The 13,398-nt window shown below is 40.6% G+C and overlaps 1 long non-coding RNA gene across 1 annotated transcript; it reads right to left on the bottom strand.

Moving 5' to 3' along the window:
- LOC144030506 (uncharacterized) lies at positions 1–7,643 on the bottom strand. The gene is made up of 4 exons (XR_013287272.1): positions 7,533–7,643; positions 4,986–5,100; positions 4,714–4,892; positions 1–3,128 (listed from the first exon to the last, which is right to left on the bottom strand). It is a non-coding gene; the product is annotated as an uncharacterized LOC144030506 (long non-coding RNA).
- Between the last annotated feature and the right edge of the window lie 5,755 nt (positions 7,644–13,398).

Raw genomic sequence — 13,398 nt, 5'->3', positions numbered from 1 at the left:
GTATATGTGTATATGTATATATATATATATATAACTTGGATTATATATATCATTTATTATTATTATTATTTTTTTATTTTTTATTTTTTTAATAATTAGTCAATTAAAATTGTATTAATAATGAAATAAGTTTAAATATATTGAGTAAAAGGGGTAGGACTAGATAAGTTTTTAACTTCTTCCTACTCCCTTTTGAACATGTAAGTTATGATTGATTGAATGATTATTTTATTGGGATTTTCTTCTCTTTTGATTGTTGTTGTTTTCTGTTTTATTTCTGCTGTTCATCTGTTTATATGTTCAAATAAATGTACAAAGAAAAAGAAAGAAAAAGAGAAACAGACGCGATTATATTTTGAAAACAACATAAGTGAACTCTGTATTTCAGCCAAAGTACATTGTTTGCATGATTTGATTTTAGAGTCAGTGTCAGTTTGGTTTATTTATTTCAAGAAAATGATACTACAAAAATGGCATTAGGGGATATCTCAGGGTGGAAACCAAATATTGACATTTGTTCCCTCCTGTTGTTCTCTTCAACCCCATGATAGAATCTCGAGGAATGGGAGGAGCTAGCATGTAAACAGGAGACTCGGCAACCAAGGAGTTTGAGAACTCCTTTTAGCCATTTACGTGACCAAGGTCACATGATTACAAATCGGCTCAAAGCTTATGTGCTAATTCCTTGTCGACACATGTTTATTGACAATATTAGTAGGTGTGCTCAGAAGCTTATGCAAAAAAGTTGTGAATTGACATCTTCCTGTATTTATTGTGATAAAACGGCAACAGGAAGTGAATATTCAAGGAGCTCTGGTGTAATTTTTGAGCATTTGTAAGGTCACTGATGTTTGTTTTACAATCTCCAAAGTCGTTCATCCCAAAGCTGTTTTCCAGTCTCGTTCTTCCAGATCAAACTCATCCAAGCGTGCCTTCACTTTTACGGACCTTGATTTGCGCACTGGGATCGGAAAAGGCACAGCAACTAAAACGTCTTGGTAAGAATATGAAGAATTTCAATTTGTGACCCCAATTAGTTCAAGGAGTCATATTAGAAAACAATGACAGTCCTCTTAACGGCTGGTCTGCGACTCGTTTTCATCAAATGATCTGAAGAATCAAGAACAACAGCAACATTTCACTTGCATTTACTGTCGTTCTGAAAGTAGCTCATTTTGTCTCATTGAAGTGAGGCTCACCTCACCTCACCTCACCTCACCTCATACAGCTGGGGAAATGTCGAGTAAGGCATTACCATGACGACCATGGGTGGAACTGGGGGTTGCGATGGAAAAAAAAAAAAAAAAAAAAGCCTTCATAGCGGTGGTTCTTGACCTTGTACTAAGTACTACGTTTCCTATGCACATTCAAAAATGTTTTATTTTTTCTCAAATTCAAGACATAGGTATTGGATTTTTACTGGTGAGAAATAGGCTCAATTATATACAAGCAATTAACATGTATTTTTTTTCACATGTCCCTTGAAATGATTCAATTACGAATATCTCTATCCATTTTTTGTACCATCAGATTGGTTCAGAAAAGTCATAATATAACAAATCCCACAGAACGCTCACGAGTTCCTCGATTAAAAGCAATGAATCATCCGCAGTCGTCTCATCCCCGTCCGACAAAACACCTGCAGGAGATTATTATGGGATGACGCAAGCAATCCATTAGCATCATCAAAACACAAAGATGGCGTTCATCTCTCCAGAGCACATAAAAGCCTTCACAAACACGTGCAGTTGGACTTTTGCTTCATTGATTACTCACACTTTGAACAGAAGAGTCATAAAGTTTGGCCTAATAGTCGATGATCTCACTACAATCAAAACACAGAGTGAAAAGCATCTCTTTCTGGCCAAGGGTTTGTTATCATTTGCTCCCAAATTACAAGGGGCTCCATTCTTCGCCGCTAATTTGCGCCACCGCCGCGTCCGCTCACTGGCACTCGCATGCGCCGCGTGCCCTCGTGAGATTGTGCGTCAGAACAAAATCGTCACGTTGAAGGCCCCGAGCGCGCGTCCATGCGCTTTGTGTACTTTTTTACATTGATAAGACTTACATTCTGTTTTGTATACATCAGGAAGTTTGTAACGTGATGTTGACAAAACCTAGCATGCTAGTTTTTGTTTCATTTATGAACAGCGACCCAGCCGCTTCAAAGGGAATGACAAATCCGTCCATTCGTTTTCTATACCGCTTTGTCTTCATAAGTTTCCATCCCAGCCAAGCGAACGTCATTCGTGAATCTCATGCATGATTTTCAGATGTGGGAGGAAGCAGTCGTACCTGGAGAAAACATGAAAACTCCACACAGAGATAATCACAATGTTGTGCGTAGACTCGTGGGGACACACAACATATTGTAGAAAAATAGATTTTGGGTTGAGTTCCCCATTTAATTACTTTTACACTTGAATGATGGCTAAGAATGTTGCTTAAAGGTTACAGATTTTTTTTATGGTGACAGTTTAAGTGTCACTTCTGTCATTTGGCTTTTTTTTTGTTTGTTTTTTTGTTTTTTTGTTTTTGAAATTCCAACAAATTGGACGTCACATGAGTGACTTAGGTGGTGCATACAACTGCATAAAGTTGTTAAAATAAAATTGTCAATCAAAAGTGAGCATTATTATCTTTGTAACAGCACAATTTGAGCACAATTAGAATGACAAAAAAAAAAAAAAAAAGATTTTGCCATTTTTGGGTAAACCGGTGTTCAATTTTTGACGGCAACTTTTTGACTCTGAATGTCTTTCCCACCCATTCATAAAGTCAAATAGCAAAAAAAGGTATTTCCAGCCGCTCAATGCTCCTGACTTGACGTTTATCTGCTACCATGATCACTTTCCTACCCGCGCAATAAAAACCGCTTTTTCAGCAAAAGAATGCAGTGAGGTGTACTATCAGCACAAAGCATGCTGATACAATAATCCTGTGGCGTCAGTTACTTATCTTGTGATGTAAATACCTGCCTGCGTCCCACGTCTGCACACAAGGCAAGACAGAGTCTTTGTGAATGCTTGTGTGCGCAAAACACCCTCTGGAGACCAAATCCATGTGCGTCATAACGTGGATCAGTCTATTATCCTGGGGGGGGTGCAGTGGAAGACTTGTGGGATACCCTGGAGGTGATAGTGAAAAGTAAATGAAACATAAGAATGGCAGCGGGCACGCATGCCTGTAAATTGTCAAAAAGGGACGTTAATCCTACTTACAAATGTATTTGAATGCACTTGTTCCCATTCAGCTTGTTTCACATTATAAATGTATATTATCATGATAATCAAATTGTACTAAAAAAAACACCTTTTGTGAACTCAAACAGGTCAAGAGCACAAAGTAGGCGGCATCGACTTCACAGCATTCAGGGCCAGAAGAGTCCTGCTGACTCACACACGCACACACAATCTAAACCAACAGGGGATTTATAAAATTGAGCTGCTTATATTGAAATGGATTTAATATATTGCACAGTGGAAAAAAAAAAATATTGGCTTATATCTAAAACAAATCAAGCCACGCAAGCACCACAAAGTCAGAAAGGTCAAAAACGTCTGCAGCCCAGATTAGTGAACCACAATGAAATAACCAAAAGTCTTATTAAACTATGTACAGAAGTGATCCTTTTGGTATGTAACATTGTGATGGAATGTGCCATCACTCTTGTTGTGAATGCTGCGTGGTTACCGAAGAAGGCAAAGAACTCTTTGGGGATTGTAGTCAGTGCACTGTTGTGTTTTGTTTATAACTCAAAGACAAACGTGTACTTGATTAGCCAAACAATTCTGATTACATGTCAATGTTAGGTTAGTCTAGAAATTAGCATGGCGTAAGCCCAATTCACACCAGCTGCGGAAAGGACGCTTCCGCAAGGACTGCAATTCACACCGCGTGCGTTGCGTGTCCGGAAATCTGCTCCCGACAGACCACAAGATCATGTGGAGAGTTGAGTTCACCGTAACAACCGTGTATATCGACGCTTCCAGCTGACGTCACTGCTTAGCTTCCGCTGCGCGTCCCCGAGGGCAAACATCCCATAACAAATGAATGTAGGGAGCTTGATTTTCGGCCAGCGTTTTCGTTAAAAGGTGGGAGACATGCCAAGGGTCACAAAAAAGTCCCGAGTAGGACACTACATTGCTGTGAATCATTGAAACCAGTCGTTTGGAGCCGCTAGCTACAAAAAAAGGAGTTTGTTGGAAGGCAAAGTGGAAGCGGAAGCTTAAGGTATGTTGTTTTTGCTTGAAACAATACGTCGATCACTACTTTCATGGTGTAAATTGTCGTTCATGAAATCGTTTGTTTCCGGATATACTTGTCTTGCTGTACATCGACGTTTTCAAGCTATTTTAGCTTGCTAGCTGCTAACAAAAAAATTGACGCGCTGCCCTCCACCGCAAGGGGTGCGCTTAAACGTGACGTCACACTGGAAGGGTCAAGAGACCTATTTGTTAAAAATAGCCACGCCTGCCTGTTGTCACATCGATATGCTTTTTGGACATTATTTCTGGGACTTCTAACATGGCTGTTCTACCATACGTAAGTACGTTTTGTGTTTAAATAGTGTCATTTTGTCATATTTAATTTATTCTGGGCTTATTTTTTGTTTTAAATGTCCAACCCATGTCATGCTATGTAGCTAGCTTGCTTCCCTCCCCAAAAAAACGAGTTCGCAAACGTTTTTATTTTGAAAGATACCGGATTTACCTTGATGCGAGACGCCCGACTTCCTGTCCGGCTCGTGTAATTTCTTCCGCTTCATGACATTCCGCATGCGGCATCCGGGAGAAATGGAACGCTTGCGGAAACCTTCCGCATCGCCGCAGTCGTTCCGCAACGCACCGCAGCTGGTGCGAATTGGGTTTATACTTCTTTCCTTGTCATTCCTTTGTGAGAACAATAAATGTCAGAAATGTAGCTTATTTGCCGCCATGAAGGCCATGACCCCAAAGTTGGGAGCGACTCCACAACATGTTTACCTGCACTATTAGCTAACTAGCTGGTGCTAGCATGCGGTATGTGACCTGAGTGCCTTGCTCCACATTAGCGCGTCTGCGCCCAGCCCACCGTAGCCTTTTTCTGGCACCGTCGTCGCTGATTGGAAAAATGTAAAATATTTGATTCACAGTTTTTCTATTCAATGTGTTTAAATGAGGCGCAAAATTCAAATTTGGACTCGCAAAAAAAACAAAACACATTTTGAGCCTTGGCAAACGGTTCTGGCTCCCAGCCTTCAGTCTTTTTTCAGTGTTTTTGACCTGGTTTCAAATCTGGTATATGTGTCCGTGGTGTCAGACCAGGTGTGAGGCGACCCGGTTGGCAGGACTGGATGATTAAGACGGGACACTTGTGTGGGACTCTCAGGGAAGATACTGTCGTGTGTGCCGCACAGCAGTTGTGCAAGTAATTTGGCAACCATGCCAGAGAGCCTTTGGCCTTTTTCAAGCCAACTGATTAGGTTTCAAATCAAGGGGAGGTTGAGTGACTTGAGTATCAGGTGTGAGGTGTGAGACTTATGTTGGATATGCGCCGGCTACCATGCCAGATAGCCTTATAGGCTTTACCGACCCAAAAGACCCGAGGTTCTATGTTGTCAGAAGCAGGGTCGTTAGGCGTAAAACTATCAGTGGTGGACACCGTTGGAGGAACTCTTGGGAGGTGGTTCCTGCTTTGCGATTAAGACCCTAAGACATGGGTGAGGTGCTTGTTTGGTGGAAAACTGTATTACTTATTTCAAGGACAAATCCAAAGATAGCCCCAAAGGTTTACGCTACAAACGTGCAGATGGAAAGAAAGTTTTATCCTTCCAGGTGTTGAAGCTTCTGCTCCTGATCTTGCCCCTCAACGTCCATCTGGTCTGTCAGCCGGCCCTTTTAAAGCCGGATAAAGCTGTAAGCAGCATCGACAAGCGAAGGAGTACATAACGTTGAGGTCGATTTGAGATGCAGAAAGTGTTTTTATGAGTATGAGAACTCTTTGTCTGCGATTGGCTGGCAACCAGTTCAGGGGTGTACCCCGCCTACTGTCCGAAGCCGGCTGGGATAGGCTCCAGCACCCCCCGCAACCCTTGCGAGGAGCAAGCGGTTAAGAAAATGGATGGATGGAAGAAGTCTTTGTAGTCACTTTCCAAAGTGACTTTGTGTCCCGTCAAATGTTGTACTTATTCCTTGCCATCACCTTCCACGTCTCTTCGTCGAGGAGGGCGGCAGAGCAACGTGCTTTTGATTTGGCAACAACGGAGAGGCCAGAAGGGGCGTCTGCCAGAGGAAAGAACAGCTAAGCGAGGGATTAGGAGGTCTAATCTGGGTAAAGGAGTGTGTCCGAAAGCCCGAGATGGCACTCGGGACATCTGTGTGGCCGCCTGCTCCATGTGAGCACTGGCCTGAAGCAGAAAAAAAGGGGGAGGAGCCTGTGGGGATCGTCTTGAACGGCTTCGATATGCCAAGGCTAAAAAAAGGAAAGCAAGACACTGTGGGTCAAGCGGTTGATCGCCATGTGTTGTGGGACGAGTCGTATACTCATCTGGAGAGGTAATAGGAAGATATAACAATTTGAAAAAGGTTTCCGTTGTTTGTTTGTTTTGCAGTTAGTCCAAATCTTCATGTTTATCTGCAATAAATCAACATGACACAAGCTGATGTGTTGACAAAGTGTTCATTAGTGCTTCTACGCTAAACCACTTGTGCAATCGCTCCAAGCGAATGTGCAAATAAGCACGCACACCCGCAAAGACGTACACACAGACTGTGGGTGCAGCACATACTGTTCTCCTCTCTCATCTGCCAGTGATTTCAAAAGTCCTGGAACAATAAATCCAGAGATTGGAGCTCAGTTTTTCTTGATTCCCCCTGATCCGACCCCCCCCACTTTGAAGTGCTGATTCAAAGTACAGTCCGGCACAGTTCGTTCCTGGAATGCCGCACAACTTTAAATTTGTTTGGATTTCAAAACCATTTTTCCAAGAGCAAATCGTGGAAATGATCCCTTCAAGTCAAACTGCGGCCATCGTAAAACTTTTATCAACAGTACAGACAATCTTTTGGGATTTTTTTGCAAGCTAGCAACTCGCTAGCTAAGATAGCTAAGATAGCTAGCTAAGCTAGCTAACTAGCTCTATCTATCTATCTATCTATCTGACTGAAAACAACAACAACAGCAAAACAGCATCCTTAAAAGTAATCTGGTTTATTGGTAATGATGGACTCTTTCATTTTTCAGTGTGAATCAGCCTGTTTTTCGTCACCTCCTGGAACTCAGTGAACAAAACATATCATCATCATCATCATCATCATCATCATCATCACCATCTAACATAGCCATGAATTTGGAACATGTTCTTCGAACACTGGCCACTTTCTACTGACCTCTTGCTTTAATTCTCTAATTTGTGTCTAATTTGTATAAGTTGTCAAGTCAACTCAACTCAAGTTTATTTATATAGCGCTTTCAAACAAGTCTGAACTGTCACAAAGCGCTTTACAGAACACACACAAAAAAAACGAACATAACCTAAAACAGGATGTTACCAGATCTCGTAGTTTTGTTGCAACGGTTGTTCAGAAAACGAGGACACGCGTCAGCAACCTCCTTTGTTCTTCGGGCCAACTGGGAAAACTCGGACCACCCACCTTTAATCATTAACCTGCAGAACAAAGACGCTTCTTGTTTCCGTCTCCACTCACCCTCCCCGCGACGGACCAATCGTACTCACTTATCTGCTTACATTATCGTCTCTGCAGATAAATGTGAGTCACAAAGGGCAGAAGAATAAACTTCAGAATCAAGTCGAAATGAACTAGTCAGGCTAATTACGAGGCTCTAACAGATAAAAATCACGTGGCAAAAATAGAGGAAGGATTTAAGGTTGGAATCTTGCTATTAATAAAAAATAATAATGAAAAAAATGTAAATCAGCCCAATGGGTCCTGGATGCTGTCTTGGCTGATCACATCCAACATTTTGAACATGATTTCATTGAGACTCATGTACCCAAAAGTGCCGATTATTCAACTCCAAGGTAACTGCTCTACTTTTCATGGGCCAAAAAAGAGCAAATTTGTTCCCCAGCTGTAAAAGTTAAAGACTTGGTTAAGAGAATTCCGAGAGTTGTATATTTTCGTGCATATTTATTTTACAGGGATGAAAAGTGACAGGGGAACTCGAATGGGATATTTGAGAGGACCAGAGAATTCGATTGTACCTCTCAAGGTGTGATGTACTTTTTGTTGTTGCAGGAGCAGAAGTCACCTATCACACATGCACAGTAGGGATGTCACGATAAGGGCAATATTGTGATATCATGATATTGAAACTGACACAATATCATCGTCGTCATGTTCACAATATTTAAAAGGAACACATTTGTTTAAAAAAAAAAAAAAAAAAGTCAGGTTGATTTCCATTTGTGCAGTTCTAGCACCCTCTAGTGGCTAATTTATTAGTGCAATTTAATTTTCATGAGGGATGTTTTGGCCTTTGATGTTTAAAATCTTTGCTAATTGTCAGATGAAGGGGAATCGAATTTGCTTGTGAAGCGATCAATGTGTGCTTGCATTAGCAAGTAAGTGCCTCAATATTCTTATAAGAGATTGTAGGTGGTTTATATGCATTGCTGTTATGTACAAAAGCACAATATTGTGCTTTTTTTTTTTTTTTAGTATGTATGAGCTCTCTTTTTTACAATATTGAGATCTTTTTTAAATATCACCAACACCCCCACAATATCGTGATACTTATCGTATTGTGATGTTTGGATATCGTTACATCCCTAATGCACAGTTGCAACGTATAGTAAAAAGGTCTTGGTCCCTTTCTAACAGCAAAATAGATTTGGTTTGTTTTTTTCCAGTGCTGCCTTTGACCTATTGACCGATTTTTGTCCATAACTTTGCCTCTCACTTTTCATCTCCTCCAGCTGTAGCACAACCATAATGTCAATGATGTCAGTTTGAATGCAGCTCTCTCTCTCCCTCTGAAGCTGAAGCATCCCTCCGGCTTCCTCACAGTATCCATGCTACGAGTCAAATATTATTATCCCAGCGTGATATATTTTCTTCCGTGTAATTAAAATCAGCAGCCCCAATTATACTCATATGAAAAAGGAGGCGTGAAAATAATGTTCTATATATGAGTTGGTGACAAGGCGGGTGAGTGCTGCGTTTTTCAATCTTGATATCATTCTTGTCAATCTCCCGTTCGGCGCACGGCGAGCGTCATCGGGGGTGGTGGGGGGGGGGCCGAACGCGCCTCCTTCAGACGGCTCAGCCCAAAGGAGCGATGATGTCAGCAGCTTGCGTCAAAGTCTCGGGGGCACGTTTTGCAATCCCTTGAGCCCGACTCGGCCTTCCATTGAGATCACGCTCGGCACTCTGCACCGCCAGACCCTCAGGGTGGGTCTTGGGTTCGAGTCTCCGTCTACCAACCGGTTCAGAATCCTTTCAATTGGAGCCGGTAAACTCTGACTCAATCGTATACAATCATAGATTCGTACATCTCCTGCATATTCCTGCCTTTGACATTAAGATTCATGAATTATTACCTCAGCCGCAGTCACACAGTAAGTAAAAGCTGAAAGAAGATTAAAGGAGATTAAGCAAATTATTTCTCCACAAAACACGAATGAAAAAACACATCTCCAAACATCAATTAGATTAGATTCGATTACGAATTATAGTTGATTCTATGTATTCTGTGCATAACTATAACTCAGACAGACTGAATTATTACAGATATTATTATTGAGTTTTGTTGTAGCAATAAGCGTTTCCCCCTCGAGCAGGTCTTCCGCATGCGCATTTTTTAAAAAGTGACAAACGGACGTTTGGCTTCTATTTGCGAGAAAATCCTTGAATCCACCTGAAATGAAGAACTTGTGGAATTCTTCGAACAAACGTACAATCGAACCTAATCTGGATTAGAAACAATTCATTGAATGGAATATTACTATGTGCATTATTTACTGAAAAAAAAATACACACAAAAAAAGAAGCAAATTTCGTCATATTTAGTCCAAACATATTTCATGATAGTCTTGGTGAATAATGCATATTTCTTTGTTTGATGTTGAGTAGTGACCGATACCAATACCAAGTACTGATTAGGGCTGTGCAATTAATCGAAATTCAATTACAATTTCAATTATTGCACTCCACAATTACAAAATCGGCATATTCGTAAACAAAAAATCAAAGATTATTAATACTTATTTTGAGTTAAATATATATATTTGCACTTTTTTTTTTTTTTTTTTAAATGAGGAATTTAATGAATCTTGTTTGGGCCAAAAGGAACTTGCATAATTATAGTGCTCCAAATAAATTTATTTGTCTTTTTTTTTTTTTTTTTACATGTTTAAACATTTTCTTGTTTTGTACCAACAAACAAATGATTGGCCTAATCGTGATTTCAATTATTACCAAATTAATCGGGATTAATAATTTATTTTCTTCATAATCGAGCAGCCCTTGTACCGATACCTCGTACTTTTGACGCATAAAATTTCCCCCCAAAACATGATAATTTTAAAGAAAGACTTTTATATCCCAATGTAGCACTTTTCCTTAAAATTGCTTGAAATTAATGGTAATTTTATATTCTTCCATTTCCTATTCCTGATCATATAACAGCCACAAGAGGGTATCGGCCGCCGTCGCGAGTGTCGATACTTTGAAATAAGGCCAGCGCCCGATACGGATAACTGATATCTATACTCGCCCCGCCCTATTTCTTAGGTATATAAACAACAACAATTAGCAAATGACAAAAAATCCATCAACATCCAGAAAATGTGTTTTTGCATAACAAATGAGTGTTTTGAAATCAAACCTCCCAGTTGAGGGAAGTGACAACAAGTATGCAGTAAACGCATCACACTGCGCTAACAGAGGATGTCCTTGATGTGGTGTTTGTTCAACAAAATTGACCAAATGATGCATTGTTTAGAAGAGTGGACAAGCATGACATGAGTCAGCTGGCTCGTGTTTCACATTTATGCTCGATTGCGTCACGGACACGCACAAAATGTGAAAGCGCGTTTGTTTTCACAATGGCTATCCACTGGAGAGAACATGTGCCAATGAAATCGAGAATGATTATTCCGAGAATTTCCACCCAAAGAACTTGCAACATTTCTAGGAAAATGTCTGCAAAATGGTTACATGGAGAACCAAGGGCCACGAAATGTCAAGCAAAATTACAATAATTTACACTAATTTACGCCTACTGCCCAAACCCAGCTGAGATAGGCTCCAGCACCCCCCGCGACCCTTGTGGGGAATAAGCGGTCAAGAAAATGGATGTATTGATTCCAAGAAATATATCCAAGTATAAAAAGTGATATAACTAGCCGCGGTCTCCCTACATTAGCTATGACAATGAAGGTTTTTTTTTTTTTTTAATGACAATGAGGGTAGCTTACACATTGTATAATCACATTAGGAGGCACAACTTTAAAACTGAATCGAGACTGATGACTATAATAATCATAGAATAAGCACACAAGCCACCTACACTCTTTGGAAGGGACATAAATTTTAATTTTAATGCACGTTTAATTTTTCTGCACTGTTAATTTGAATAATGTCCTTGGGATAGCAATTTGGATGGAATGTTTTTGTTTTTGTAATCTGATTCCTAAAATAATTGAGTTAACAGCTCTAACATTGAAAAGAATGTGCCGCTAATTTTGTGATCGGTATCGACTCACTCATGAATGGCATCTGAATCGGCAGCACAAAACGTCAGACGCCTCATTCAGACTGAGTCAGCTGCTTGTCTGCGATGAATTAATTGAGCCAATTAACCAAGAACGAATCTCACACAGAATTCCGAAAAATCAACTGCGCGTTTCTTGTAAGTTACAAAACGTTCCAGAGGTGACGTGACTCGTGTGTTATTCGTCAAGCAATAATGAGCCTTTGCTTGAGTTCAGATGATCTTTTTTAGTGCACTCTTATTTATTTATTTTTTTATTTTTTTTATTGAGAAAATTGTAATCCAAAGCCAAACATGTCAAATACAACACACAAAAAAATCATCACACAAACAGTAAAGAGAAAGGGGAAAAAAAACTAACAAAATCAAAGTTGCCAGGGGTCTTAAACTAAGAAATATTACAAATACCAAAATGAGAAAACAAAATCAAAGTCTTGACAGCCTTCTTATTTTTGGAAGTAGAAATGGACTGAAAATATACATCAATTTCTTTCATAAACAGAAAAAAAATAGGTTTCGATTTTGCACATTTACTTTTTTCATCTTTTGACTACACAAGCCTAATCACACATATCCAGACGCTCCTCAAGCCTATCGTACACTGCGTATCACTCCGCCTGGCGGCAGTAACTAGTTCCAGTTCCATATCACAACAGTGACTTGCTTCATATCACACAGCGTGCCGTTGTTTTCAACAAGTTCGCGTCAGGCCGGTCCACGTACAGTACATGGGCGCAGTTTGACGAAGCGAGTTAGCGTGGCGGGGTTGAAGGAATTAACCGGTTGGAGCCGTGAACACACAAGCAGCGCGTTTGCGCGCCATTTACAATGACGTCAGACGGCAGCTGCGGTTCTTCGCCCCGCCCCCCAAATAACACGCGCCCCCCGCCACCGCGCAATTAAGTCAGACAGACAGGAAGAAGAAGTGGGGAAGAAAAACACACCACTTATGTTTATGGATGAAAAAGGCACGTAAATGAGATTTCAAGCAGCGGTGGCGTTTTCCACTCAGGTGACCGAGCTAACATTCATACAAAACTGCCACAATCCACAACATGACATCTGCCATAATCCTGCTTGGCATCGAGCGCGCGAGCACAGCTGAGCGATGAGAACAAAACAAACGTCTCGTCGTGCTCAAGGCCGGATTATCCTGCATGAGTCTTTGCAAACATGTGCAAGAGGGTGTGAAATGACTCCTAATGTTGTTTGAGTTGAGGAATGTGTGGATTGACGTCTGCTGTTTGGGATTGCAGCCTACATCTGCTGGAATTTCAGACAACCAAGTGGATTAAACTTGAAAAAAAAAGCAACAACAAATGAAAGCATATTGACCAAACTTACTTAATATTTATTTCTGCACAATCCGATAGACTGGAATGGCGGAGGGTGAATTCGGGACAATGTGTTTATTGCAATCGGTGCGCGCGCAAAAGAAAATCTGCTCATTGACTTGCTCAAAGTCTGCAAGTACGTCTTAAGGCTTTGACAGAGTAAACACTGACTCACAATTGGAGCTCTGTATTGGTGGAGTGACCTTTCCCGTTTAATGAGGTTGATTGGGGTTGGATTAGTATCACAAGCATCGTAGTCACAAAAAATATGTGGAGATATTAGGTGGGAGTTTTTCCTCACAGACACAATCGCTCTATTATTTTAGTGCATTCATTTCAAATTGCT

Source organism: Festucalex cinctus, chromosome 11, assembly GCF_051991245.1.
Source record: "Festucalex cinctus isolate MCC-2025b chromosome 11, RoL_Fcin_1.0, whole genome shotgun sequence".
Taxonomy (NCBI): domain Eukaryota; kingdom Metazoa; phylum Chordata; class Actinopteri; order Syngnathiformes; family Syngnathidae; genus Festucalex; species Festucalex cinctus.
The sequence above is the reverse complement of the archived record's forward strand: the minus strand, read 5'-3'. Positions and strand labels throughout refer to the sequence as shown.